General features: G+C 45.1%; 1 long non-coding RNA gene and 1 pseudogene across 1 annotated transcript; both read right to left on the bottom strand.

The window, feature by feature from the left end:
• Positions 1 to 7,662: 7,662 nt before the first annotated feature.
• Positions 7,663 to 7,761, bottom strand: LOC129673774 (U6 spliceosomal RNA; annotated as a pseudogene).
• Positions 7,762 to 15,940: 8,179 nt separating this feature from the next.
• Positions 15,941 to 18,405, bottom strand: LOC129673629 (uncharacterized). The gene is made up of 3 exons (XR_008719683.1): positions 18,262 to 18,405; positions 17,239 to 17,320; positions 15,941 to 16,204 (listed from the first exon to the last, which is right to left on the bottom strand). It is a non-coding gene; the product is annotated as an uncharacterized LOC129673629 (long non-coding RNA).
• Between the last annotated feature and the right edge of the window lie 8,221 nt (positions 18,406 to 26,626).

Raw genomic sequence — 26,626 nt, 5'->3', positions numbered from 1 at the left:
TTGATGGCACTGTTTGGAGAGGCTTAGGAGATCTGACTTTGTTGAAAGAAGTATGTCACTAAAGGCAGGCTTTGAGAGTTTAAGAAACTCACATAAGTTCTAGTTCAATCTCCCTACTTTGTGCTTGAGGATCAAGAAGTGAGTCCTCAGCTTCTGCTCCAGCTGTTATTGTCTGCTGCTTGTTACCATGTTCTCTGCCCTCTGAAACAGCAAAGCCAAATAAACTCTTCCTTCTGTGTGTTGCCTTGGTCACAGGGTTTTATCAATCAGTAGGTAAGTAGTTCACACAGAGGGCCTGGCTTCCATTGCTGCACCATAAGAAGCAATCAGGCAGATGTGGGTCAGTTTCCCCAGATTACAAGAAAAAGTTTCTAGGTCTCAGCACTGCCTATTGTTGTTTCTTCTATGCTTCAGTTTGAATTTTTATTCCCTGAGAACTCCTTGCTGACCCATTTTGTTTAAGGGGGTTGCGGTTGCTGTTATGTTTTTTTGGTTTGGTTTTATAGCACAGGCTGGCCTCAAACTTATCATCCCCCTGCTTTGACTTCCATTGTACTGGGAGTACAGACATTTGCCACTGTCCCTAGCTTAGTTTCCTTAGGCTCTTTCTTGATGCCCTTTTTATATTTCTCTTACTCAGTACTCACTCACGTCTGCAATGCACCATCACAGGTCTCACAAACTTGGAGCTGTAAAGTGCTGTGTCCTCTCCACACAAGAGCCACAAGATGGAGTTCTCCTCCCATCACCACCCACGTCAGTTTTCCCAGAAGGCCAAGGAGCATTCTGCTAAGCCGCCAGAGGAAAGACCAAGCAGAAGATCATGAAAGAGTGAAAGGGCCAAGACTCCTTGGTGTGGAAATGACTTCAGAGTGTGCCAATGAGAGCTACCCTAAAAATCTCTGCCTATTCTTTGCAAAGGAGACAGCCATTAGTGGGGAACCATGACACAGGAGCTCCCTACACACTACCAGCCATGAAGACCTGTGTGACAATAAAAGTCTGCTGTCTCACACTTAATAGGAAGTCATAGTTCTCTTTTGATTTTCCCTCTGCAGAATAACCCTCTGGCTGCTCAGTCAACCATACTATGGCCTAAAGGAAAACAGGAATGTAGATCACAGGGAGGCAAATGTGATCTCACTCATGTCAGGAAAAGACACAGAACTTCAGAGCACTGAGTACAAGAAGAATGAAAGCCCATTTCAGAGCTTTAGAATTATTGCAGAAAGTGAGACAAGAATCTGTCTAGGTCCCTGTGAGGCTGGCAGTGGCAGCCTCGCAGGTTCTAGGAAGACAGCAGAGAAGGAGCAGGACTCTCCAGCAGTTGGGAGTAGAATGGCCCTGAAGGGCAGGAGATGTTATCTATGGGACTGAGATATTGGGCCAATATCTATAGCCCTGAATTAATCTCTACTTACCTGCCATCAAGCTGTCTTCTAGCCTTGGTCTAGATTCCCTCCTGAAAAGTCATTCTCCTGTTAGAAACAATGACATGGCCTTTTTCTGTTTCTGGACAGTTTCATTTGCTTGGAGAATGTAAGCTTCCTTCTCGTAGAATCTGCTTACTCTGAATAAGCTCGAAAGCCAAGACGATATGATAATAACTTGGCAACCTTGGACATAGATGCATTAAAAAAATGAAAAAAAGGCAATTACCACACCATGCCAAATCAGTGTCCCCAGGGGGAGTGCTGAGTTCTACAAGGAGTAAAATCCATCACCAGGAAGAGCACTGCATTCAACACAGAGTAGAGGGCACAATCCAAGCAAGTACTAATCATCTCCATGCCTTTCCACGATACCAGCCCTCCATCTTCTCATCCTGTGCTAGAGGCTTCATCAGAATCCTTTGTAACCAGAGAGGCTGTTATTTTACTTCCTCATTTGTTTATATGTGATGGATTAACATTTCCTATGTGCACCAAAACAAAAACCCAAAAAACAAAAACAAAAACCCGAAAATCTTGCCAAGAGGTGGTGGTGTATGCCTTTAATCCCAGCCTTTGGGAGGCAAAAGCAGGTGAATCTCTGTGAGTTCCAGGACAGCCAGGGCTACACAGAAGAAACCCTGTCTCAAAAAAAAAAAAAAACAAAACAAATAAACAAACAAACAAAAGAAGCTCACCCTATGTGCAAGATACTGAAGCAGGTATTGGAGAGTAAATAAGAATGAAAGATTTCAGGGCTGGAGAGATGGCTCAGAGGTTGAGAACACTAGCTGTTCTGAACATCCTGAGTTCAATTCCCAGTCAACCACATGGTGGCTCATAACCATCTACAGTAAAATCTGGTGTGCAGGCAGAATGTTGTATAAGTAGTAAATAAATCTTTAAAAAAAAAAAAAAAAGGAGTGAAAAATCTCCAAGATCTTTCCAAGAAGGCAGAGTTTAAAAGGGAATATAAGGCACAAATAAATAATATGCAAAAATTGATTGGTTATACTACAAATCATTTAGGGTACTGCAGTATAAATAACAAAAACTGTCACTTTTAATTTGATTGAAGTGATAACATTAATTTATTACCTCATCAAAAAGTGTACAAGTTGGGTGCCTCTGGGGCAGTGTGATGGCATCATGCATCTTTGTTCTCTCTGTCATCATTCTGTGATAGAGGGTAGGGTCTCACTTGCTTTCCTTTCAAGTTTATAGGCAAGAAAGCTTCCTTGGAACTGTACCTCCTCGTCTCACGTCCTCTATGTCTCATGAATCGAAGTATGCCACATGCTCATTTTCGTAAGACATGCTGAGATGGTGAATTGTTAACCTTAAGGATTTGACCAATGACAATTCAGACCTCAAGAAAGGGCCCTGAATATCAAACAAAATCTGGATTCTGTCATAAAAAAAAAAAGTGGGGATAACTTAGGTTGATGATCAAAACTGCTCACTGCCACATGCAAGTGGTATCCAGCCTATTTCCTTGATGCTGTTTAATCCTCCCTAGCAGATGCTCAGATCCCTCCATTGCTCTGTAACGGAAATGGGAAACCATGTCTCCTTGGCTGAGATAGCACTTACATAATACATCTCCTGTTTACTGTGGCCAAATACTATGTGCCCCACAGGACAGTGGGCTAAGCACTCAGTACCCATTAGCTCATTTGGTTCTTGCACCAATTCTATAAAATGGAGGCTATTGCCTCCATTTATGCAGATTAAAGGGGCAAAAAAAAAACTTTAAAATGTACACCAAGGAAGTTAAGTAACTTCTCAAAGTCACTAAGAAGGACAGAAGAGAGCCAGTCCCTCACGTACTCAAAGCCCCCTTGCCCTCTGAGACATATTTTCACTGCCTAGTTCCAAGACAGGTTTTGGGGAGCAGAGGTATCCAGGGCATGTGAGACACAGCAAAGAAGGCAAAAGACAGCTCTGGGCTTCCTGGGGGGTGTGGCTTGGCTTTACTCCTGGAAGCTGAAGGTTGGCATGCAAAGAAGCCCAAAGAATATGGCCCAGGAAGATCCCGGACAAGGTTGCAGGCTAAGTGGGTGAAGGAAGGGTCTTCCTGCCCAGGGGATGGAACTTCTTAGCCCAGTTGTCTATAGAAAAAAAACATAGTAGGAAACCACTGGAAAGATTCACTGACAATAACCTAGTTGTGGCAATAGCAGCACCTGTGTAGTGAAGGAGGCCAAAGGATCAAAAGTTCCAAGGCAGTTTATACTGCCTGTTGAAACTTTGACACAAGGAACTAGGTTTTAAAAGAAAGAGAAACAGAAGGGGGTTGGTGGGGAGGGCCTGGGAGTGTAGCTCGGTAGGATAACACTCATTCCTAGAAGGCTTAGAAATCCGTGTTCAGTCAGACTGTTTCACGCAACTTTTCCTTTTGGAAACCTGGACTGCACTCTGCACCTGTGCGAATGTCAAGGCAGGGTTAAGGACAAGGGATGGGGAGCAGCTCACAGTGTACAGAGGAACTGCATGAGACATGTCCCCCTCTGAGACGATAAAACAGGGATGGAGAAAAGCCCCACATGCTACATCACACAGGACGTAGCAGAGCACTTGAAAAGTGGTACAACTGAGGAACTGACTTTCTAATTTTAACTCAGTTTACATTCCATATTACATATGTAATATGTAATTACTGGAATGTAATTACATATGCGAGCAGTAATTACTGTACTAGGTGGCGCCTTTTGGCCCGATAAATGACGTGTCCACGTGCGTTCCTGTAGTAAACTGCTATGACCTGACGCCTGTGCTTGCAGTCACAGATTTCAACAGCAAGTCTTCCTGAATTCCTTGAGTTAATCAACAGCCTGACTTAAATACTGGAAACTTCACTTCTGTTGTGAAAATTTCTTAGTTATGACTGTCATAAGGGGAAGGAACCAAAAAAATAGCTGAGATGAATTTCTCCCTTTTGTCAGTAAGGACTGGACGTGAGCAGTGGAAACATAATGTATATTCTGTCACCAAGGTGAAATTTTCCATCTGGGATGCAGAGGAACTCATGCTTTGGAGCCCAACAGCACACACCACTGCCTGAGATAGTCTACGCACTGAGGGCTTCAGTCAGAACTGTCCACCTCTGGTAGAAAGCACACAATCGAAGACTCTCTCAGGATTCCTTGATGGTTGTAAGTTCCAGAAAGTTTCAGGCACCAAATACTAGCTGTTCATCAATAGAGTTAAGCTGACTGAGGGATGTGGGGGCAGACAGGGGAGAGCGGAGGAAAGGATGTGGAGATAAATTAGTGTTCAGCAGCGAATTTCATGCTTGCATTTTTTGTTTTTGAAAAGGCGGCCAGAGGATGAAGAGTGAAGACAAGTTTAAAAGGCCATCCTTCTGGATGGGTTAAGAATAGTCATGTGTTCAGCCAGATATGTGCTGCATCTGGACTGTAGGAAGACTGCCCCCCCCCCTCATTACAAGACCACCACCAATGGGTTGCTTGTTTCTTTCTTTCTTTCTTTTAGTCTACTCTGCCTACTAGCAAATTTTGGAATTGGGTGGGAAAATATGCCAACAGCAACATCCACCCAATAGTGACCTTTAGGAGGTTTGGGTTGTCCTGTCGTGTGAAGCTGAGGGATTCGCAGCCTGCTGCTCATTCCTGTCTCCTTAAGCTGACTACAGATAGGGCCTTTCCTTCCTGGATAGATAGAGGTGTAGGTTAGCCAGGCAGGTGACCCTTACCTCCACCCCGGATTTACTCGGAAACCTCATTTCACCATCATTATTAATGGCTGGGTGTGCTAGCATTTCCTGACTAACACGATAAGACCAACACGGAATCAGAAGGAAACGAATCTGTGACTCAGCAGTTTTCTCTCCAACTGGACAGCTATGGAAAGTTCCTCATTGACCTAAGGATATCTGTGGGCCTGGGACTTTTGCCCAATGTCTGCTTGAAAGATCTAATCTATGGGGTAAGAGTTTGCAGCCACTGTAGGTCAAAGTAGCAGTTTCTAGACATGCCACTTACTAGCCCGTCATCCTTATGGAGTCCAGCGACACAGCTAGATGAACAAGTGTCAATGCTCAGTGTCAGTGTTCTCTCTCTCTCTCTCTCTCTCTCTCTCTCCTTCCTTTCTTCCCTCTCTCTCCTCCACGTCTCTTTCTCATTTTCTTTTGTGACAGTGCAGATGGGATCTGTGTAATGGCTATGAACATTCTACCACTGAGCTACATCTAAAGCCTCTTTCCATCTTCCAAATTCCATTTGCTTACCAAAAGTACCTTGATCTTTGCCGACAATTGTCTTCAGTTGTCTAAAGTTTTAATTCAGGGTTGTTACACACACCTCAAATCAGTCCTTTCATCTCTATGTGAGACTGGTGACATTAGCTGACTCCGGAGAAGGAGAAGCCGGTGTTCTGAGGTGACAGCTGACTGGTCCAGGGAAACACAGCTAACTCAAAAGAGAAAAGCAAAATTCAGCTCCACCTCAGGGTGTTCCCACCTCAGACTGCATGACTACTATCATGAGTTAAATTGTGTCCACTCAAAAAACTTGGATGTTGAAACTCTAACCCTTGGTATGACTCTATTGAAGAATAAGGGCTTTGTGCAGGCAACTAAGGTTCACTGAGACCATATATGAGAGAAGTGTTATCCTTATGAGAGGCAAAGATGCTAGAGATGCCCCTTGGTACAGGCAGGATAGACACAGGAAGGCCCTGGGAGAGGCCACCTCCATGCAAGGAAGAGAGGCCTCGCCAGAACCCAGCTGTGCAGGCACCTTGACCTTGGATTTCTAGCTTCTAAACTGTGAGTAAATGCATGCTCTTAAGCCACCCAAACTTAAGCATTTCATTATGGCAGCCCAGGTGAACTGAAGTCTTTAAGCCATAAGACCTTCCTCTTTAAAGCTTTCATGTAGCAATCACATGTACCAATCACCTTGCTTATCACCCATATGTCCTGCAGGGTCAGGGCCAGGGGCCCAGCTACTTTCTTGGGGCACCAAAATTATGCAATCCCAAAAGAGCTCAGTAATTAAGAAAAATATCATTCTAGTGAACTATTCCAAAAAGTAATGCAAAAAATTCATGAGGAATTGGCGGCTTCATAGTTAGTCAGTCTTCTGTCACCATGACAAAATACTTGAGAAGAAAAACAACTTAGACAGGGATACATTTCCTTTTGGCTTGTGGTGTCAGTAGTCTCACTCTATGGCAGTTTGGCCTGAGAGGAAGCTGAACATTGCAGACACAGTGATGAGACAAAGCCACTCAGGGCACTGAGCTGTGGCACCGATGGCTAATGAAGACCCTTCCAAGAGCAGCAGAGCTGGGTACCCAAGGGCTTCACTGAGGAATTAGAACAAATAGTTAAAGACATCTTAAGACTAATCTTCAAGAAAGGTTTTGAAAGCCTGACAAGGAAGATACATTTACGCCACTGTGTGAGACCAGCATTACCCTCATAAGCAGGCAAAGAAAGATACCGTCAAAGAAATAACATCTATACGTAGATACCTCTTATGAGTGTTAATATGAAAATTCTCAATAAAATACTAGCAAAAGTGATTACAAAAGCAATTTGACATATGAAACTAACAGAATAGGTGACAAAACTGAATGATTAAGTCACATGATGTTGGGTCTGGGTGATGGTGTACATCTTTAATCCTAGGACTTGGGAGGTTGAAGCAGGAGGTGATAGGTTTGAGGTCAGCCTGGACTCCATATCCAGACCATTCCTCAAAGAAACAAAACAGAAAAGCTTACTTTTTTTAATTTTTATTTTTTTTATTAATTACATTTTATTCACTTTGTATCCCCCCATAAACCCCTCCCTCCTCCCCTCCTAATCCCACCTTCCCTCCCCCTTCTTCACGCATGCCCCTCCCCAAGTCCACTGATAGGGGAGGGCCCCTCTCCTTCCTTCTGATCTTAGTCTATCAGATCTCATCAGGAGTGGCTGCATTGTCATCTTCTGTGGTCTGGTAAGGCTGCTCCTCCCCTCAGGGGGAGGTGATCAAAGAGCAGGCCAATCAGTTTATGTCAGAGGCAGTTCCTCTTCCCATTACTATGTAACCCACTTGGACACTGACCTGCCATGGGCTACATCTGTGCAGGGGTTCTAGGGTATCTCCATGCATGGTACTTGGTTGAAATATGAGTCTCTGGAAAGACCCCTGTGTTCAAATTTTCTGGTTCTGTTGCTCTCCTTGTGGGGTTCCTGTCCTCTCCAGCTCTCACTATTTCCAAAAAACGCTTCACGAATTTGCATGTCATTCTTTCGCAAGGGCCATGCTAATCTCCTCTGTATTGTTCCAATTTTAGTATATGTGCTGCCAAAGCGTACACCAGAAAAGCTTACTTAATGCATAACTTTTAAAATTAAAATATAACAACTTTTTATGATCAAAAACAATCCAATCAGCATAGTGACACATGCTTTTAACCCCAGCACTCTGGCAGGCAAGGGCAGGAGGATCTCTGTGAGTTCAAAGTTCAGAGGCAGCCTGGTCTACAAATCAAGTTCAGGGATATCCAGGGCTATATAGAGAGACTCTGTCTAAAAACATTCAGTCCACCAGAAGCAGGAGAAAACCTTCCCACCAAGCATGGGTGGACCGTAGTTGCAAACCCACAGCTGGCATGCACTCCACAACGCTTGGCCAGGCAATCTCCAACAAGGGGACAAGAATATTCACTGTAAAAGGTAGCTTTTCCCTAAGATCATTATCAAGGGGATCCAAAAGACCCTCTTCGGATGATCTCTGTGGACACCAACATACATATGGCACACATCCTACCACTCATACACATAAAACCATTCATACACATAAAAGAAAATAAGTATTCCAACACAGGTAGAATTTTGAGAGGCCTGTGAATTGTGGGCAGAATTGAAGCTCCCTCCACAGGCTTGACTGTCACCACTGTCAGTCAGGGTTGCCTGTCAGTCATGGTTACCACTGACGGTCAGGAAACGGAGACTCCCATTGTCCCAACACGAATGATCCAAAAAAATCAAACAGAACCTGGATCTGTGGCTTCATAGACCACAGCAAGAGTTGTCAACAAGGAGAGGCACCAGTTCTAGGAAGGTCAAGGGAGCAGCACAGTGGGTGCCAGAGTCAGCTGAGGGTGCTGTCTTCTGGGATTTGGCCAGCTCGGAGAGGACAGGAAGGGCAGACAGCTGGAAGATGAGACATCCGTGTTTCATCAATGTTGCAGGGAGTTCCAGGGCAAAAGTAACCTCCTCCCCTCAAGGGGCATCCCTGGTTCAGGATGGGAAGGTGCTGTGCAAAACCACTTCCTGGAGCACACCAGAAATAGTGTGTCCTTGGCATGAAGGAAGTGGCAGATCTCAGGGTCTGCCAACAAGAGCTAAGCCCAGATATGGTCCACAAGCAAAAAGCACAAGCCGCCATGATTGCCATACAAGGTAACTAAGTTACATCACAAGAGCAAATGAGGTGGAGTCTACCATGGTAAAAGGAATAGGAAATAAACAAAGAGGGCAGAGTCTGCATGGCTAAGTGAACAGCAGAATTGCTAATGCATGCATGCGTGAGATTTAAATAAGTTAAAGGGAGAAAAAAACTAGGCAGAATGGAAATATTTATGCCTCAAAAAGGATTCTTTGTGAGCTGAGCATGGTGGTCTCCTCCTGTCATACCAGCACCAGGGCAGAAGCCAACTGACACTTTCAGGCTTACCCTGGTCTGAGCAGGGAGAATGGAAATTCCTGAATACGAGCAACTTGGAAACAGTCTGTACGTCTTCAGACCTAAATGGTCTTGTGTCCCTGGTTTGGCCATGCTGTGCAACCCCACTCAAAAGGAGCAAACTCCTGAGACACGGGGTGGCAACTGGAATGGATTCTGAGAGAATTAAGTGCTGTGAACAAGCCAGTCTTTGAAGCTTACACAGCTTGGGCATGGTAGGGCAGGCCTATAACCCCAGAATTTAGAGGACTCCAAGGCCAGCCTGGCCTACATGGCTAGGCTCTGTCTCAAATACAAACAGAAAGGATCTTTTGAGCAATTGAACACCTGGAAAACACAACCGTACATACATACAGTCTTTCTCTTGATCTTAGCCAAAGCGACACGTCTAAGGTTTTTCAATGTATTAGATCACCTTTGTTTTTCTCCCTAACTAAAACACCAGCCTGAGGATTCCATCTGGGATACTTTCGTCTATGAGACTCAAAGGAGAGGAGACCAGAGGCAGCTCCCTTCCTCTCACAGCCGAGTAAAGCCGCCTGCCGCCGGTCCAGGGCTGGCATTGGCAAAGGGGGAAATAACCACATTCTCAGCACGGTCCAGAAAGCTCATCACTGATATCCTGCCACTTACCCACCGATGTGTCAGTTACTCACACATCCAAACACTCACGCACTTGAAGTGCACAACTTAATCTTAGTATTATTCACAAGAGTTACAATCGTTGTCACAAGCTAGGTTTAGGATATTCCTATCATTTTCAATAGAAACCCACTATCAGTCACCTTCCTGACAATCTCTCTCACGCACACAAATGCACACACACGTGTACACATACACATTCACACACATGCAAGGGCAGGAGGATCTCTGTGAGTTCCACATGTGCACATCTGTATACAGATACGTATGAATACATACCCATTTACACACACACACACACACACACACACACACAAGTACCTACTCAGATACAACACACTCAGACACACACCTGTGCACATACACACCCATAGACAGATACACATTTACACATACCACCGGTCCTTAGAAAATCATAATAAAAAAAATGGTGTTTTTAACTTTAAAAGTAAAGAAAATTTAAAATGCAAAAGAAAGAAAGAAAGAGAAAAGAAAATCATAATAAACTTACTGTCACTGGAGATTTTACTCTTTTGGACATTCCAGATGAAAAAAAAAAAAACATAGGTGTGGCCTGCAGGCTTGGCTGTGTTCACTAGTGGGGTGCTCTCACTGAGGGATTCAGTAGCATTATAGCATGTAGTACCTCATCCCTTTAAGAGCCCCTCTGTTCCCTTCATCACGCTGGTAGACCGATTCCTGTCTTCATTCATTGTCCGATGGGTATTTGAGCCATCTCTAATTTGTGGCTATTAAGAACAAGACAGGCTCAGCAGTTAGCATTTATTGCTCTTGCAGAGGCCCAGGATTCAGGTCCCAGCACCTGCACGGTGGCTCGCCAACCCTTTGTTCTGGCTTCTCAGAGCACCAGGAGTGTATGCACATTGTACACACGGACACACGCAGGCCAACACTCATACGATGCTGAGAACACTCCTGTACGAGCTACAGCGAACTTATCTCCCTCTTCAGACATTCACTGCTTCCTTGGGACAAAAGCATTTACGATCTTCTCAAGGTCTTTGAAACACATGTGTGCTGCCACGTACAATCACCTTCACACTGCATCAGGAGAGCAGCACCCGGTGCTTATCTAACTAACTTCTGCTGCTTAGATCATCAGTCAGTACTTCCGCTCCTTCCCTCCTGTCCTCTCAGCCTCTGAGGGAGATCAAGGGCCCTCCTTGCCCTTAGGTTGCCTCTAGGACAGTTGTCACTCTGGAGGGCTGGGAGGGGGGGGGGGTTGACTCCTAACTCTCTAACGGCTAACAAGGGGCATCTTCCGTTGTTTATTGGCCATCTGTAGGTCTTTTGACATGAGTCTGTTCAACCTCGCCCCCCCCCCCCAGTTTTCATTGTTATTGTTTGCTGATGAGAGTTCCTCACGTGTTATGGATGTCAGCTTCTTATAAGATACTTGATTTGTAAATATAATATTTTCTCCCATTCTGTAATCTACCTTTTCACTTTCCTGATTTACACTGCAAATGACTTACATTTTTACATTTTAAGTTTTACTTACCAACTTTCCTCTGTGCTTATGCTTTGGTGTCGTGAGTGAGCTGCGACTTGTGCATTTTCTATGAAAAGCTGATGGGTTTTGCCCTAACACTCTGCATGGACTCTGTGTCCGAGGTTTGATTCCCTTCTTCTGAGTGTGTATACCCACTTCCTCTAGCAGTGCCACTTGGCAAAGCACTGCTCTTTCCCACACTGAAGTGTGGGTCAGCTTTCAGCAAAAATAAGTCCACTCCTCTGTGGCCACAGTCTGAGAGAAAAGGCAGGACCATGAACTCACTCTCCTCCCCTTACACAACCTCTGGGATTTATTATTCTGCAAGACAGACATTTGTTAACAAACCTAAGAACTGCACTTAACCCAGCAGAGCTGCTTGAGAACTCAAACCACTTCTGTTGGCTGCAAATAATCAGCTCTGTGAAGACTGCCACTGGCTCTTGTTGGGAAGCTGGGGCCTGGTCTTCCTGTCTTACCCATGACCTCTCCCAATAAATGAATTTATTAATTTCCACGAATTGTTACGGCTGGTGGGAGGTGTGTGACTGGAAAATACAGGCTGCCAGGAGAAGGCCGCAGACACGGATGAACTTCTCCTCTTGACTCCAGAACTGCTGTGGCCCCTGAGAAGTTGGTAGCCCTAGACTTATGCCCAGACACCTATGCATCCCTGTAAGCCACCCTTATTCTGGAAGTTCTAAGACATGAATCTTACTGTCTTTAGGGTATTTCACAGAAAACTTAAGTTAGGGACGGTGGTGAATAAAAACACAATTCAGTCAGTATGGAAGCAATGGGAAGAAAAGACCTCAGGGGAGAGCTGGGGTCCATTCAGCACATCAAGGGAAAGGGGGCATATTCCAAGGGCAGGGTGGAGGCAGTAAATGGGAGTTATTAAGAGCAAACATCAGCGTTTGGAAAGAGGGGTCCTGACCAAAGAGGAATGGCCACAGTCCTGCTGGAGATGAGCAAGGGAGAACAGACCTCACATGCGAAGGGTGGCCCGTGACCAGATGTGGAGGGAGGGAGAAGCTGGCTAAACCTATTTTTCTGGACTCAATTGTGTAATGCAGAATTGACACAGAACTCCAAAAGTCAAAACCCAGGGGAGAAGAGTACACAGAGAAGGCTGGCAAAAATTTGGAGAAGGAGAGATGTTCTGCAGGGGCCAAGTCAGGTGAGCTATTGAACTCTGGAGGCTGAGGCCAGGAGTTCCCCACAGCCCGCTGTCGGGCCAACCAGCAGACTTGGTGATTTTGAGGATGGTCAAAAACCCACGATGTCTTAAAAAACCAAGGTGGGACAGTGCATGAGGAACAATTGAGGTTGTCCCCAAGCCACCACGTGCCTGGACACACATGTCCATGCATGCGCATGCACACACACACACACACACACACACACACTCATGCAAAGTCTCAATACAAATTCTAGACTTGTTCTAACTTTTCTGTTACATGGGCCTCAAGAAAAGACAGTTACTGAAGTAATTTTTTCGGAAAAGCCAGACGCTACCTACAACAATGGATTATCGTTGCCGTAGAGAGTGTAACCTCTACTTCGTCCTGAGCTGATCTCGACTGGCATTGCTCTTTCCCATTGTTATATTCCAGACAGAGAGGTAGCTGGACGCTCCTGTGAAAGAGCAAGAAAGAGCGTCTACCAGTCCTCGGCATGCCCTGAAGACACATGCTAAGGACACACGGCTTGATCCAGATCCTACCCCCAGACAATTTGGCAGGCAGGGTCTGCTCCTCCTTGGGCAAAGACATGGAAAGACGAGCCATCACAGTATCTCGAGGCCAGAGAATCAGGAGACTTGGGCCGTTAGCTAATGGACTTGGGCGACCACCAACAGGCTTGCTACAAAACTGTCTATAAAGTATTTGGGTCCTGTCAGTGTTTTCAGTGAAAATCACTTGTGTGAAATGGTTTTCATTCATTCACAATTTGGTGGTTTAGGTGAAGGATCCCTTCAACTGTAGAATAATGACTTACCGAGCATGTGTGAGGCCCAGGATTTGGTTCCCAGCCCTGAAATTTTAATTACTTACTTACTTAATTGGTTGGTTGGTTGGTTGATTAGTTAGTTAGTTAGTTAGTTAGTTAGTTAGTTAGTTAGTTAGTTAGTTAGTTAGTTAGTTAGTTAGATACTTCTTGCATGTCACTGTCTTATCCAAACTTTGGAGTGTGGTATTAATGATAAATACTGAGTTCCCATTGAGTCACTTAAGGGTTTGGTTTCACAGCTTCAGAAATGCTCAGTTCAGGAGCTGAAGAGGTGGCTCAGCAGGGAAGGACACTGGCTGTTCCTCCAGAAGACCCATCTCTCAGCTCCACATGACAGTTCGAAACCACATGTAGCTCTATGTCTAGGGCATCTGCCCTCTTTTAACCTTCTTGGGCACCAAGTGCATTCATGGTACCGAAAGATACACAGAATACAAATGGACAAAACACACATAAAATTAAATAGATTCTGTTTGGTTGGGTTTTATTTGTTTGTTTGTTTGTTTGTTTATTGTTGGGTTTTCAGGACAGGGTTTCTTTGTGTAGCAGCCCTGACTATCCTGGAACTCACTTTGTAGACCAGGCCGGCCTCAAACACATAGAAATCCACCTGCCTCTGCCTCCAAAGTGCTAGGATCAAAGGTGTGCACCAGACTAAATGATTTTTCAAAAAGATGTATCAAAATACAATCTTGCCAAGAAAAAAAGATTAAAATCAACATAATTTGTACTACATTGTTAGGAGACAACAGACGCTCTCTAGCATCCTCTGGTGGAGGGCATTACATAAGAATGCTATTGACCTTTGACCCTCGGATCATTCTGACATTGTTAGAGTCCTCCCACTTGCCTCCTCCAGGGCCCAGGTGCTCAGCTCCTCTTACAGCACGCCCAGACTTGTCTCTCTCAGCCATTATGTCTCTCCCTGCAGCTGCACTCCCAGGACCGCTTTCTGTGGACCACCAGGAATTTCCTGTGATAGAATATCAGAAAGCTACTGGTGTCTCGGAGGAGGTGACTTCACGGGGCAAAAGTTCCCTCTCCACAATAAACATTCTCAGTGCAGCCATGTCGGAGACTTCCCACACAGACCCCACACCTACCAGCCACTTGTCATCTTGACACCAACCAAATAGGCAGAGAGAGAAATAAAACCATTTGTACAGGACTGTCTTTTTGTCTTTAAATGGACCTCCTTTTGATTTCTAGATAGGTTAAGTGCAGGCAAACCGAGGAAGCGGCCAGGCATGGTGACTCACACCTGTGGTCCCAGCATTCAGGAAGCCGAAGCAAGACAGTGGCTGTGAGTACAAGGAGCACCTGGCTATATAGCAAGAGAAAAGTAGGGAGATACAAGAGAGAGAAAAGAAAACAAACCAAAAAGGGTGGTTACCTTAAAATAAATTTTTAAAACACAAGAGGGTTTTTTGTTTTTTGCTGTTGTTGTTTTTTTTTTGTTTTGTTTTTGTTTTTGTTTTTTTGTGGTGCTGAGAATTTAACCCAGAGCCTCAAACATTCTAGGCCAGTTTTCTGTACTTTGCTATGGTCCCAACCGCAGCCACCAATTCACATTTCCAAGTGTCGGATGAAGGCTGTCAAGTGAGTATGAAGCCCTAAGCATCCTGAGGTACTAGACGCCGGAGGAAAGAAGACACGCAGTTTCTGCAGCAGCCCCTCTAAAAGCCATGTTCAAAACAGCCAACAAGGGGAGAAGCCCGAAATGAGACTGTAATTGGTTTACACTGATGATACCAGTTATCCTGTTTACATGGAAGGGAGTGTGTTCCTAGGGCAGGGAAAGCCAGCCTGCAGCCCTCACCCTACCTTGACAAAACAACCAGAACCATACCTGGTACCAGACCCCTTCCACATCCAAGTCAGCACTACATCCTGAGAGAGTGCTCCATTTTCAGGGTCTCCGTTCAGAAGCCCAACCAGGTAGGTGTCTCTATGAGGAAGGCAGAAAGCGCAGGAGACAGGTTTGGGTACAAAGCTAAGAGTCACACCGATATTTGCTTTTAAGCAGTGACTGCCACTTGGGTGACACATCAGTCTAGTCACAAGCTTACCCCTCACACTTGCGGCCCCTCCTGAGCGGCTCCTGGGCTTTGCCCACCTTCCCTCCTGGGATGCATGCCTTCATCTGTTGCTTAGCAACTCAGACACTCTCCGACCATGGCTGAAGCACTGTGAATTAACTCTTACAAGTCATGCATCCTGGTGTGATAAGGTGGCTCCAGAGTCTCTCTTGGAAGGACATATGAGACACAGAGATGCTGGCCCTGAGACAGAAATGGGAACGCTCGAAGTGATGCAGTCGCAGTGCTGGCAGCCCCTTCCTAGCTGAGGGGGAACAGGGACGTGGTCCTTCCCGACACACCATTCAGTATCTTTTGTAAAGTAAGAGTATAGTGCAAGGATCCTCCAGGCTGGAAAGCTTCAAATCAGCATGAGTTCTGAGCACTTACTTAGTGCCAGGTATGGGCTTGGCAGGATGGGGAAAATGGATTAAGCAAATAAACTTCCAAGTGTCTTCAGTACAGAGAAAAGCTCCCTCCCAGTGCTCTAAAGGTGAATAATGCCACTGGGTACCGTTATGGCCTAACCCTTCCATCTCCACAGCAGTGCTCACCTGGCTGAAGAGCAGGAACCATTACACATGCAGAAGACATAGAAGCCTCAAGGGTGCCGCCTCAGCGTTATGAGAACAAGGTGCCCATCGGGCTCTGGGTCTCTCCCTCTGCCCACAGAGCTCATCTGTTCTCCCCGTATTGAATCCCTGTAAGGGTCCTTCGTCTCATTGTACCTGGTGTCTTCCTTGAAACAGAAATGGATCCCAGCAATGAGGAGGAAAGCATGCTCTGAACTTGTCAAGAGCTCCGGGTAGGCTGAGGAACCAAGATCTGGAAATGAGCAGAAAAGCAGCAGGTTAAGGCCGGGAAGCCTAGCCAGCACAATATAAAACCAGGCACGGTACACACACCACAGCCCTTCAGACCCACGCCCAGGGGCCAGGCTGCTTTATCACATCTTACCTATTAGCTGGTCAACCTGATATCAATGCATAACCTTCCTAAGTTCCAGTTTCCCTGACTGTAGAACTAACTTTTTACATGCTACATGCTGACAAGTCTAAAACACTGTTGATTGTAAGATTCTGGGCACCTTGAGCCAGGCTTGGAGGCACATGTATGGTGCTCAGCACTTGGAAAGGGAAAGCAGAATGGCAGAGCTCCAGACCAACCTGGACTGGTTCCTGAGTTCAAGGTCAGGCTGAGTTACATGGTAAGACCCTATCTTGAATACACAAAAGAAAACAAATAATACACAGTCAATTTTAGGTTATGTTCACGTCCTATGACACAGGAAAGATACCATCAACTGATACTATGACAACGACAATCATTTCTTGCTTCAGGTTTTTGCTATGTGTAACATTAAAATCCCTCCATACTCTGGGACTGGTACTTGGAATTGAACATATAACCTTGTGCCCGCTAGGAAAGAGCTCTATCACTAAACTACACATGCCTCCAGTCATCCTTTTACATGTTATTACAAAACAGGGGCTTAGTAAGCGTCCTGGGCTTTGGGCAGTGGTGGTATATGCTTTTAATCCCAGCACTGAGTGGATAGAGGTGGTCAGATCTCTGTGTTTGAGGGCCAGTCTGGTCTACAGAGTGAGTTCCAGGGCAGCCAGGGTGACACAGAGAAACCCTGTCTTGAAGCTTTCCCCTCCCCCACACCCCTCCATAAAAGTTTTCTAGGCAGGTCTTATGTTTTAACTTCTTTTGCCTCACCTCTCAAGTAGCCTGGTTAACCATTCTGCATCACCAAGACTGGATAAAATTCTTATTAAGGTTTAATTTACATATAGATACATCATATCACACTTATATAGATATATATGGGAGAAAACAAGTCACATGTCCCTTACCTGAAAAGCTTGGAACCAAAAGTGGTCAGAATTTCAGAACGTTTTCAGATTTTGGGATAGGTCATATACTTAATGAGAGATCCTAGGGAGGAAATGAAAGTTTAAGCACATCCATACATACCACACATACATAAATTTAAGGTAATAATATTTGTATACTATTTTAAGGGATATTATATATAAAACAACTTTTTCACGTGTGGAATTTTCCACTGATGACATCACACCAGCATTTAGTAAGTTTCGGACTTTGGAATGTGTCACATTTCAGACCCTTCCGTTAGGAAACGGTCAAACTTACTTTGAAATGTAAACTAACGGCTGGCTGTGGCAGCACGTGTCCTTTACCCCAGCACTTGGGAGGAGGATGGGTCTCTGGGGTTTAAGGCCAGCCTCGTCTACATCATGAGCTGCAGTCCACCCAGAGCATGGAGTGTGACAAGAGGAGAAGGGGGCTGTTGAGAGCATGGTGGTACACCGTAGTCGCAGTCTCCACTACTGAGGAAGCTAAGGTAGAGAGAGCTCTGTCAGCTGTGAGAGCAGAGCAAGACTGCACTTACAGCGAAACTGAAGACCTGGTCTTGAGGGAAAGAAACAAGGAGGGAGAAGCTTTTTCCAGTGCAGAGTCCACTTGTCTCTTCAACTCACATTTCCACAGGCAAGGATGCTGCTCTCTGGGCCGCCTCTACCACCAGGCAGCATCTTCAAAGATGTGACCCCGTGAAGGAGAGAGTGGCACCTGGCATTCATCTGAGCACTCAGGAGGCAGAGGCAGGCCTCTGTGAGTTTGAACCCAGCCTGGTCTACATAGCTAATTCCAGGCCAGCCAGGGTTACAGAGTGAGACCTTGACTCTCTCCCTCCAAAAAAATGAATGTACATTTTTCTCCCAGACTTTCCTGAATCTTTGACAGCCTTTGTGTGGTGTGCGGCTTTCCTGACCTCGCCTGTAGTGTCCAGGAGCTTGTAGAACACAGCCACACCCTTCCCAAATGGTCTTTGGGGGTTTTCCAGTTTGTTTTACCTGAAGCAGCAAATATTTGTGGGTGTCCTCTTATGTCACTAGGAAGACAGCTAAGTACAGTATCCATGGCATGTGCTCATCTGCCCACGGGGCTCATTACAGGGCGCTCCTCAGCGAAAAGCCAATGATGGGCAGGCGCTCCAGACAGTCCTGTGGTGGGAGTGAGATCATTTCAAGATCGTACAGTGAGCTTAGGTCTAGGCCTGACATATTGTCAGTCATTAAAAGTCAGTTACTTGGTTTTCTCTTAAGAAACAAAACTATTTTTTGAGAGAGTTTCTCTGTATAGCCTTGGCTGTCCTGGAACTATGTAGACCAAAATAGCCTCACACTAACAGAAATCCTGAGTGTTGGGATTAAGGATATGCACTGCCACTCCCAGGTTCTATTTAAATTATGTGCAAACATATTAGTGTACATATGTAATCAGTGCCCCCTGAGGGCAGAAGTGGGTGTCATATTCCCTTGAGAAGGAGTTACAGGTAGTTCTGAGCCACCTGATGCGGGGCTGGGAATTGAAACTGAGGTCCAATGGAAGAGCAGCAAATGCTCTTAACCATAGAGCCATTTCTCTAGCTCAGTTATTGGGTTTGCCTGCAGTAAACTTAGTATCTTAAAATGTTGAGGCTTTGGTGTGTAGTTTTGAAGACCGGGTGGCTCTGACAGTTCATTGTGCCAGGCACAAAAGCTCTCCAAAGTAACTTGGGAAGGCCAGGAAGAGATAGTGACCTTTTTTTGGCTCTGCCCACAAGCCCTTAAGATTTGCTCTTCTTCTGACAGCGAAATCTCCTCTTGGTGGGTGTCCATGTCCACTGACAAAGGGCTGAGGCACAGACCAGCTCAGTGAGTTGCCACACACAGGACACATTCCTTATGGTTCAGTGAGAATGTCCAAATAACCTTTGTCTTTCTTCACTTTCTCCACCCCTAACAAGTTAGTGTAGTTATTACACGCTGTACTTAGGAACCTGAAACAGCCCCATTGGTTTTCTTTTGTGTTGTGACAGGATTTGGAACAGTGCGTTCTAGTTCCGATCTTGATACTACTACATGTTTCTCACCCCGAGAGAAAGCCAGCTAGGCAGGAGGTGGGAAAGGTTCTTCTCAGAATAGGAAGTAGAACAAAGTGCAGAGCATGCTCCCCCATTCCCTACAAGTCATCAGAAAGCAGCAGGAAGCCATGGCACTGTTCAGTGCCTTGTTGCCAGGCTGGAAAGCTTTATGCTACTATTTCTGTTGGACACTTTGTTGAATCACGTGTTTTTAACCCCAACACTGTCTTTCCCTTCACCTTCCATCCATGCTAGGTGAAGTTTGATATTTCTCTCGTGTTCTTCTTGCTGGCTCTTTTGGAAGCAGATCATTTGTTTTACAAGAGAACAATGAAGTCCTCGCGATAAGCTGGTGCTTTGAAGCAGCCTCCTGCTTGGCTTTAGCTGTTGTTCCTTCTAGGAGGCCAAGTGTGAATCTATCACAATTTTAAGTTCCCCTTTAGCCCAGCCCTGGCACTCTAGCTCTACTTTCTCCTGTGCTTGCAGGGTAGGGTAGCCATGTTTACCACAGGTCTACTCCTGAAGATGCTGTAAGGCCTTAAGAGCCACAACAATGGCACCTGCCTGTTATTTCGATGCTTTCCAAACAATGGCATCCCCTTTGGCATCTTGCTTCTGCAGATGAGACCAAAACAACCAGAGAAACTTGGTGTTTCTAAAGGAACCATCTAAGGCCTTTCTTGAAATCTCAATTGGGCAAGTCCAAGGCTATAGAGACAATTCAGCACAGGTGCAGTCGCCCAGACAGCATGGGCATGAGAGCAGGAGGCACTCACTCCAGATTCCAATGTTGCAGTGTCACAGGTAGCTGTAAACCTGGCTTTGGGCCAAAAGGTGTTAAGGGTTTTTAAATTGTTGTAAATACTAGTTAAAAGTTGTGCAAAACACAGACACAGCAATGGCGAAGGAGGATACCCAGCCAGTCCTGCCCACCTCGAGCTTTGATGAGGTATCTCTCCCCGTGCTGATTTCTCATTTCTCTGAGTATTCCACACACCCACAATCCCAGGTAATTTGAAACAGGAACCTCTGGTTCCTCCTGAGGACCGAGGGAGGCCAACAGGCTGATTCGTCAGCTGAGAGGTAGAAATAAGGATGTTTGGCTTGACCCAAGCTAGGAAAACTGCCACAAAAACCTGGAGATGGAGACAGTACTCCCGCCACAGTCCTGCAGCCTTACTTAGAAAGGCAGGAGCCAGGACAAGCACTGCTTCGTCTGAGGCGCCGGAGGCTGGAGGTACTTGCCACTGCTGCTGTCCTGCTGCTCTTGCCAAGGACTCCCTGTAGCTGTAGGCCTGAAGTCTCAATTTATAGATTTGTTTATCCTAAAGGAAAGAAGCAGGAAGTTCATTTTTACCAGTGGCCCTGACGGGGATGTCTTTGATGATGTTTAATAGGCTGACAGTTCAGTAGTTTATTTATATCATTATAAAATGATGCCATCCTTGCTGTGTTTTTCACGTCTCTTTAATGAGCGTGCTTCCTGAAACACACACACACACACACACACACACACACACACACACAGTGTAAAGCAAGTGTTTTCCAGTTTGACTTACTTATTTTTACTGTAGCTTCATCCCAACCTATAGCACAAACTGTGTGATGTTATTTGCAAATATTTACCTGGACTTGTAGAGTAATCTGTTGTTTCAGGGTTTTTGTCTGTTTTGTGTTGTTTGTTCTAATTTTTTTTTTTTTTTACTTTAATGGTGAAATTTTAAAATCTTTTTCTCCAAAATATTGTATCAGGCAGAATGTGTACATTATATGTCACATTTTTAATCTTTTAATGTTTTGTCAATTTAAGAAGATTAGTTACAACAAAATAAAACAAAGGCTGCACATGATGGTGCATGCCTTTGATCCAGCCCTAGGGAGGCAGAGGCAGTTGGATCTCTGATTTAAGGCCAGTATAATTTACAGAGTTTGTTCCAGTACGGTGAATGTTACAAAGAGAAACCCTGTCTCAAACAAACAAAACAAAACAAAACATAAACAAAAAAATTACAGCAGTCTGAACAGCATAAGTATATGAAATTTTAGGAAATAGTGCCACCTAGTGGCCACATGTGACACTGCAGCAATGTTAGCTTGCCACCCCGACACCCCCTTGGATTTTTGAGACGGGCTTTCTACTTTCCTAAAATGATGATTAAGCTTCTTTTTAAAAGAAATTGGCCACAATTAATTCAGCACCTTGACAAATTGGTAATTGCTTTCTAGAATTCAGTCTGATCTGATCACGTAAGGAGTGCCATGAACAAATAGACAAATAGATGACCACGATTGCAGGGATGAATCAACACCAGGCAATGACAAAGTTAGAGTGTTATGGCCCACAGACACCCTTCAAACGCCAGGAAGATGGCCCTAGTGAGCCAATGAATCAGTTTTCACTACAACCACTAGATCAATAGCAAAATTAAAGGAGAATCGGGTACCATTTAAACACTCTCCTAGGTTGCCCAAGAGGGAGACAGTGGAAATTCAAAAGGAAGGCTCTCAAAGAAAAATAAAGCTTGGATCTTGTGAGGGGCAAAAGCATGCAGTGGGGCAGGACTCGGGAGCAAAGACCCAACAGAGGGGCAAGAAGGGTAGGTGGATCCTTGTGGGGCCTTGTAAGGAGTTGGGAGCCACTGAGTGGAAGTAACCATTCAACTGGACTCCTTGGCAGAAAACTGACCTGGCTGTTCATTCAGCTCATCGTTATGCCCAACACTTCAGGTGTTAAAGTTTACCACACCTTTCATTTCAAACATACGAGGGCATATTTAGTACAATATGAAGACCCATGCACACACCACCATGCTTTAACACACTGTGGCATTTTGACCTTTGTTTCACCTTTTCCATAAAACATCACCAAGATGGTCAAAGCCTCCTCCAGTGCATCCTCCTCCACTCTCCTGCCTGTGCCAATAGTGGTCTTTTCCCTAGGATGAATACCGTTCAGACTTCTGGAAGCCCATGAACATGGTGGCCGTGCTAAAGTCATCACACACCATATGGCTGGCTGCGTCAGAGGTGACAGCAAACAGCTGTGAGCATATCCACGCCTCTGTTTACAGACCTTCGACCTCTGGCCTTTTAGTTTGAATTTGTATACATTCGTTGACCATTCCTGTCTCTTATTTGTCTGCTCCTATTTATTACTGTTGTGTAGTATTATACTTTCTTTATATCTAGTTATTAGCTACTGGGGGGGAGGGGTCAAGGCAGGGTTTCTTTGTGCAGCCCTGGCTGTACTGGAACTCACAGAAGGCCACCTACCTCTGCCTCCCGCGTATTAGGCTTAAAGGTGTGAGCCATCACTACCTTGCAGCATGGTACCTATTAATAGTGCTTTTCAACCTTAAAGTGTAATCATTTCGAGAAATGATTTCGAGGTCTTGTTAAAGCAAGATTCTTATTCAGGAGTTTAAAAGTGTCTCTCTTTCTTGGCATTCTGACTCTAGTTCTACTTTCTGCTTGGCAGTGTAGCCATATTTACCACAGGTCCATTTTAACAGTGGCCGGTGTGCATCTTATTTGAATGCTTTCCAAAGTCAAAGGCTACAGAAGCCACCGTTTAGTACAGGTGCTCTTCCCACGTGCCCAACAAACATTCTTTATCCACAAGATGCCAGAGGAGGAGCCAGTGCTGCTGTTCTGGGACCACACTGAGTTAGCAGGGCTTAACAGGCATATGGCAAAATTCAATGAGTTAGCTACGGAGTCAGGAAATGTTACTGCTATACAAAAGTAATCGAAGTTAAGGTTCTTTGACAGTATGCTTCCTAGCATTTTCCTAGCATGTGGGAGGCTATGGGCTGGGAACTAAGTCCCAGCCCCACATATTAGAAAGTGATTCCAAAGTCAAACTCATTTTCTGCCTTTCTACATGGCAGTCTTTCACTGACTTAAATGAATTAGGGATGGTGAATTAACTGCCATGAAAGCCCAATTACCCTAAGTCAACTTACTTGAATTCTCAACCTCTACTCTTTTCAAGCTCAGGAACTTATTCGCTTACCCCTTCACTCCCCACACTTAGTGTATACTTACTTACTTATGAGGCAGCATCTCTCCACATAACCGCGTGGATGTGACTTTCTGGCTTTCCTGTAACTCAGGTAGACCAGGCTAGCTTTAAACTCAGAGACCCACTTGCCTCTGCTTCCCAAATTCTGGGATTAAAGGAGTGAGCCACCACACCCTGCTTTCTGTGTTACTTTTGAAACTGCCCTAAGAATAACATTTCTGAGCTCTATTTTGCCTCTACATGGCTGGCATATATCAAATTATAAAGATGGTTCAGCCTATTGGTCTGGAAAGAGAAATGAACTATCCAGGAGTGATACTATCCAGAGGCAAGTGGGAGCTGGGGCTCACCTCTGGCTGTTATCAGTTCCCAGGAGACTCCAGTAGCCAGAATTAGTATCTCCTCTGCAATTCTGCTACAAAGCTTTCTCTTTGGAATCACTCTTCCCTGAATAACTTCTTTCATCTTTTTTTAGATGCATTTTATGTGTGGACACAAAGTGGGAGAAGTGCCTGGCACACAAGTGCAGGCCATGTGGAGTCGGTCTCTGCTTCCACCTTTTACATAGGTTCCAGGAATTGAATCAGTAATGGGCTTGCCTAGAAAACACCTTTATCTGCGCCATCTCACCAGCCCAGTATAACTTGCTAATGAGTAGGCTTAGAGGAGCATATTTGTAAACCCAGTCCTCCAGAGATACAGGATTAAGGTCAAATCCGGCTTTGGCTATACAGAAAGACCCTTTCTTTCAAAAGTTCCCATGCTTAATGAATACCCCCCCCACACACACACACACAAGCACAGATTCCCATATCCCCTCACACTCGGCACCAACCAGAAGACAGAAGTGCTGTCATTCACACCATTTGGCTGGCAAGTCTCGTGGAGCTCAGGAGTCCTCCTGGATAACTTGGCTTATGCACCGAGGACCAACCGCTTCAAAACTCTTCCCGTAAGCCACTCCCATGTTCAACACCGGCTTGTGAGTGTACACTCTCTGAGACTTCGCTCTATGTGCGTAATATACCAAGAAGAAGTAAAAGCTTGTCAGCTACACATCCTTAATATGCTTAGGGTTATCATAGTGTCTGTCTAGGAAACTTGAAAACATCAACATCTAAAATAGAGGTGATGGGCTCAATATAGCTTCCAAAGAATGGAGAGAAGTCAGTGTAAAAGCAGTTGTGACAAGTTGGAATCTGGCTGCTTTTCCTTCGTTTTTTGTAGTCACCCTCCATCACTAATACAGAACTAGGGTTTGTCCTAGCAGACCCAGATTCTAATCCCGATGAAAATAAAGGCAAACCAGAGGATGGGGCTGATTACTTCAGATTTTGTCTACTGTATTTTAATGGTTTGGTTCTCCTAGTGTCTGTACCTCTGAGGCAACTGCTTTTCTAATTACAACGTCTCTGGCACTGTCCTGTGTGCACTTGAGGAGTGTTGAATGTAGAAACTCATGAGTATTTAATACCGTTTATCAAACCTGAAATTTCCCTGAAGAATGCTCACAATTGGCCACCAGGAGGCAGTACTGCCTACTCTGAAATGGCGATTTCAACTTGGGGGACTCCTGGAGAAACTTTCCATTAGATTAGAAAGCATCTCAAACGGTACTTCGTTTTGAAGTTTTAATTTGAAAGCATTCCAGAGGTAACTCTTGTTGGCCCCTTGCCAGAGTTTGTCTGAGCAGAAGGCAACATTTCATTCTCAACTGCTGCTCCACACAGGTAGCCACAGTCTACCAATCAGATGAGAGGAAAAGGAGAGGAAAAGCGCTGTGCAGTCATGCAGAGGAAAGAGGAACTGCAGAGGTGCTGGGAAGGGACGGAAGACACAAAGGTACAAATGACAAGCAATGAGGAAGGGCCTTTAGAATCACTCCTGGGGGTGGGGGGGTGGGGGAGCACTCCAGAGGCAGTGGCAGGTAGATCTATATGAGTTGGAGGCCAGCCTGGTCTACAAATTGAGTATAGCAAAGCCAGGGCTACAGAGAAACTGTCTTAAATCACTCCTTGTTGTGTCCTTGAACATACTAGAACTAAGTTCTCCACCATCACTGGGTCACAGCTCTCTGGATCAGCTGGGCTGTGGCTTCAAACCTCTTCATTCTGAATGGAGGACTGGAGGCACAAATCCCACCTAACAGAGGGACCAACACCAGCCCTGCCTGGGTCCCTCTCCTCGTCCACAGAATTTCCAGATCTGATAGCCTTAAAAACCCTCCTCTTGCTTGTAGTATCTTCTTCATACAGATAAGGTGCTTATGGAACTCAGTAGGGGCCTGCAGGCTGGCTCACCAGGTAAAGGCACTTGTCACCAAGCCTGACGACTTGAGTTTGGTCTCCAGAATGGTGGTGAAAGAAAACTCACGTAAGTTGCCCTCTAATTACCATATACATACTTCTGAGCATCTCTCCAGGCCCCTAAATGTATGCCTCTTACAGCACACATGTCCATGTACAAACTACATAAATAAATGTTCTTTATAAAGGAAAAAAAAAAAAAGTCCTTGGGTCCTGAAGCTCACCATTTGGCTAAAACGGCTGACCACTAGGCCTGCACAGACCTGATTGCTTACCTTCTGATGCCCATACACACTGTGCCAAGCTTCTGTGTGGTTAACATGGGCTCTGGAGCTTGAACACTTCATCCACTCAAGCTGTCCCTCAGCCTAGAATTTTTTTTGCTGTTTGTTCATTTGTTCTGGCTTTTGGAAATAAAGTCTCACTTTGTAGACCAGGCTGGCCTTGAACCCAGATACCCACCGGACTCTGCCTTTTAGGTGCTGGGATCAAAGGCATACACAATGCCTGGCCCTAAAAAAAAAAAAAAAAAAATGTTTTAAAATACAAATTAACTCAAGGTCTTTGGGGTCACCAAAAGCCATGTATTCTGAGAACAGATGAAGCCACATTCCAAGGACAGATCTAAACTGAAACCTCACTGCTTTTAAAGGTAGATTCTCAAGTGATCTGAACTCATGGCTACCACCTTCTACTGGACCTCTCTGTGTCCTCGTAAATGGCAAAAGAGCTGAGTACAGCAGACAAACTTTGTGGAAGGTGCCGTTTTGGCTGAGAATGAGCTGTGGGGTCGTATCACAACCGGATACAGCTGTTTGTGACAAAGTCCCCATCACCGAATAAACACAGGCCAGCATTCCACATCACTAGCCACCTGGTTCCTGTTTTCTCCTTCCCTTTATCACTCTCTCCTGATTTCCTTCCACCTGGAGGCCACCAAAGACAACCAGAATGAAGAAAGCCCATGTTTGGCTGTCAGTTCT

The sequence above is a fragment of the Psammomys obesus genome, unplaced genomic scaffold, assembly GCF_907164565.1.
Source record: "Psammomys obesus unplaced genomic scaffold, mPsaObe1.curated_primary_1811, whole genome shotgun sequence".
In the NCBI taxonomy this organism is placed as follows: Eukaryota; Metazoa; Chordata; class Mammalia; order Rodentia; family Muridae; genus Psammomys; species Psammomys obesus.
The sequence above is the reverse complement of the archived record's forward strand: the minus strand, read 5'-3'. Positions and strand labels throughout refer to the sequence as shown.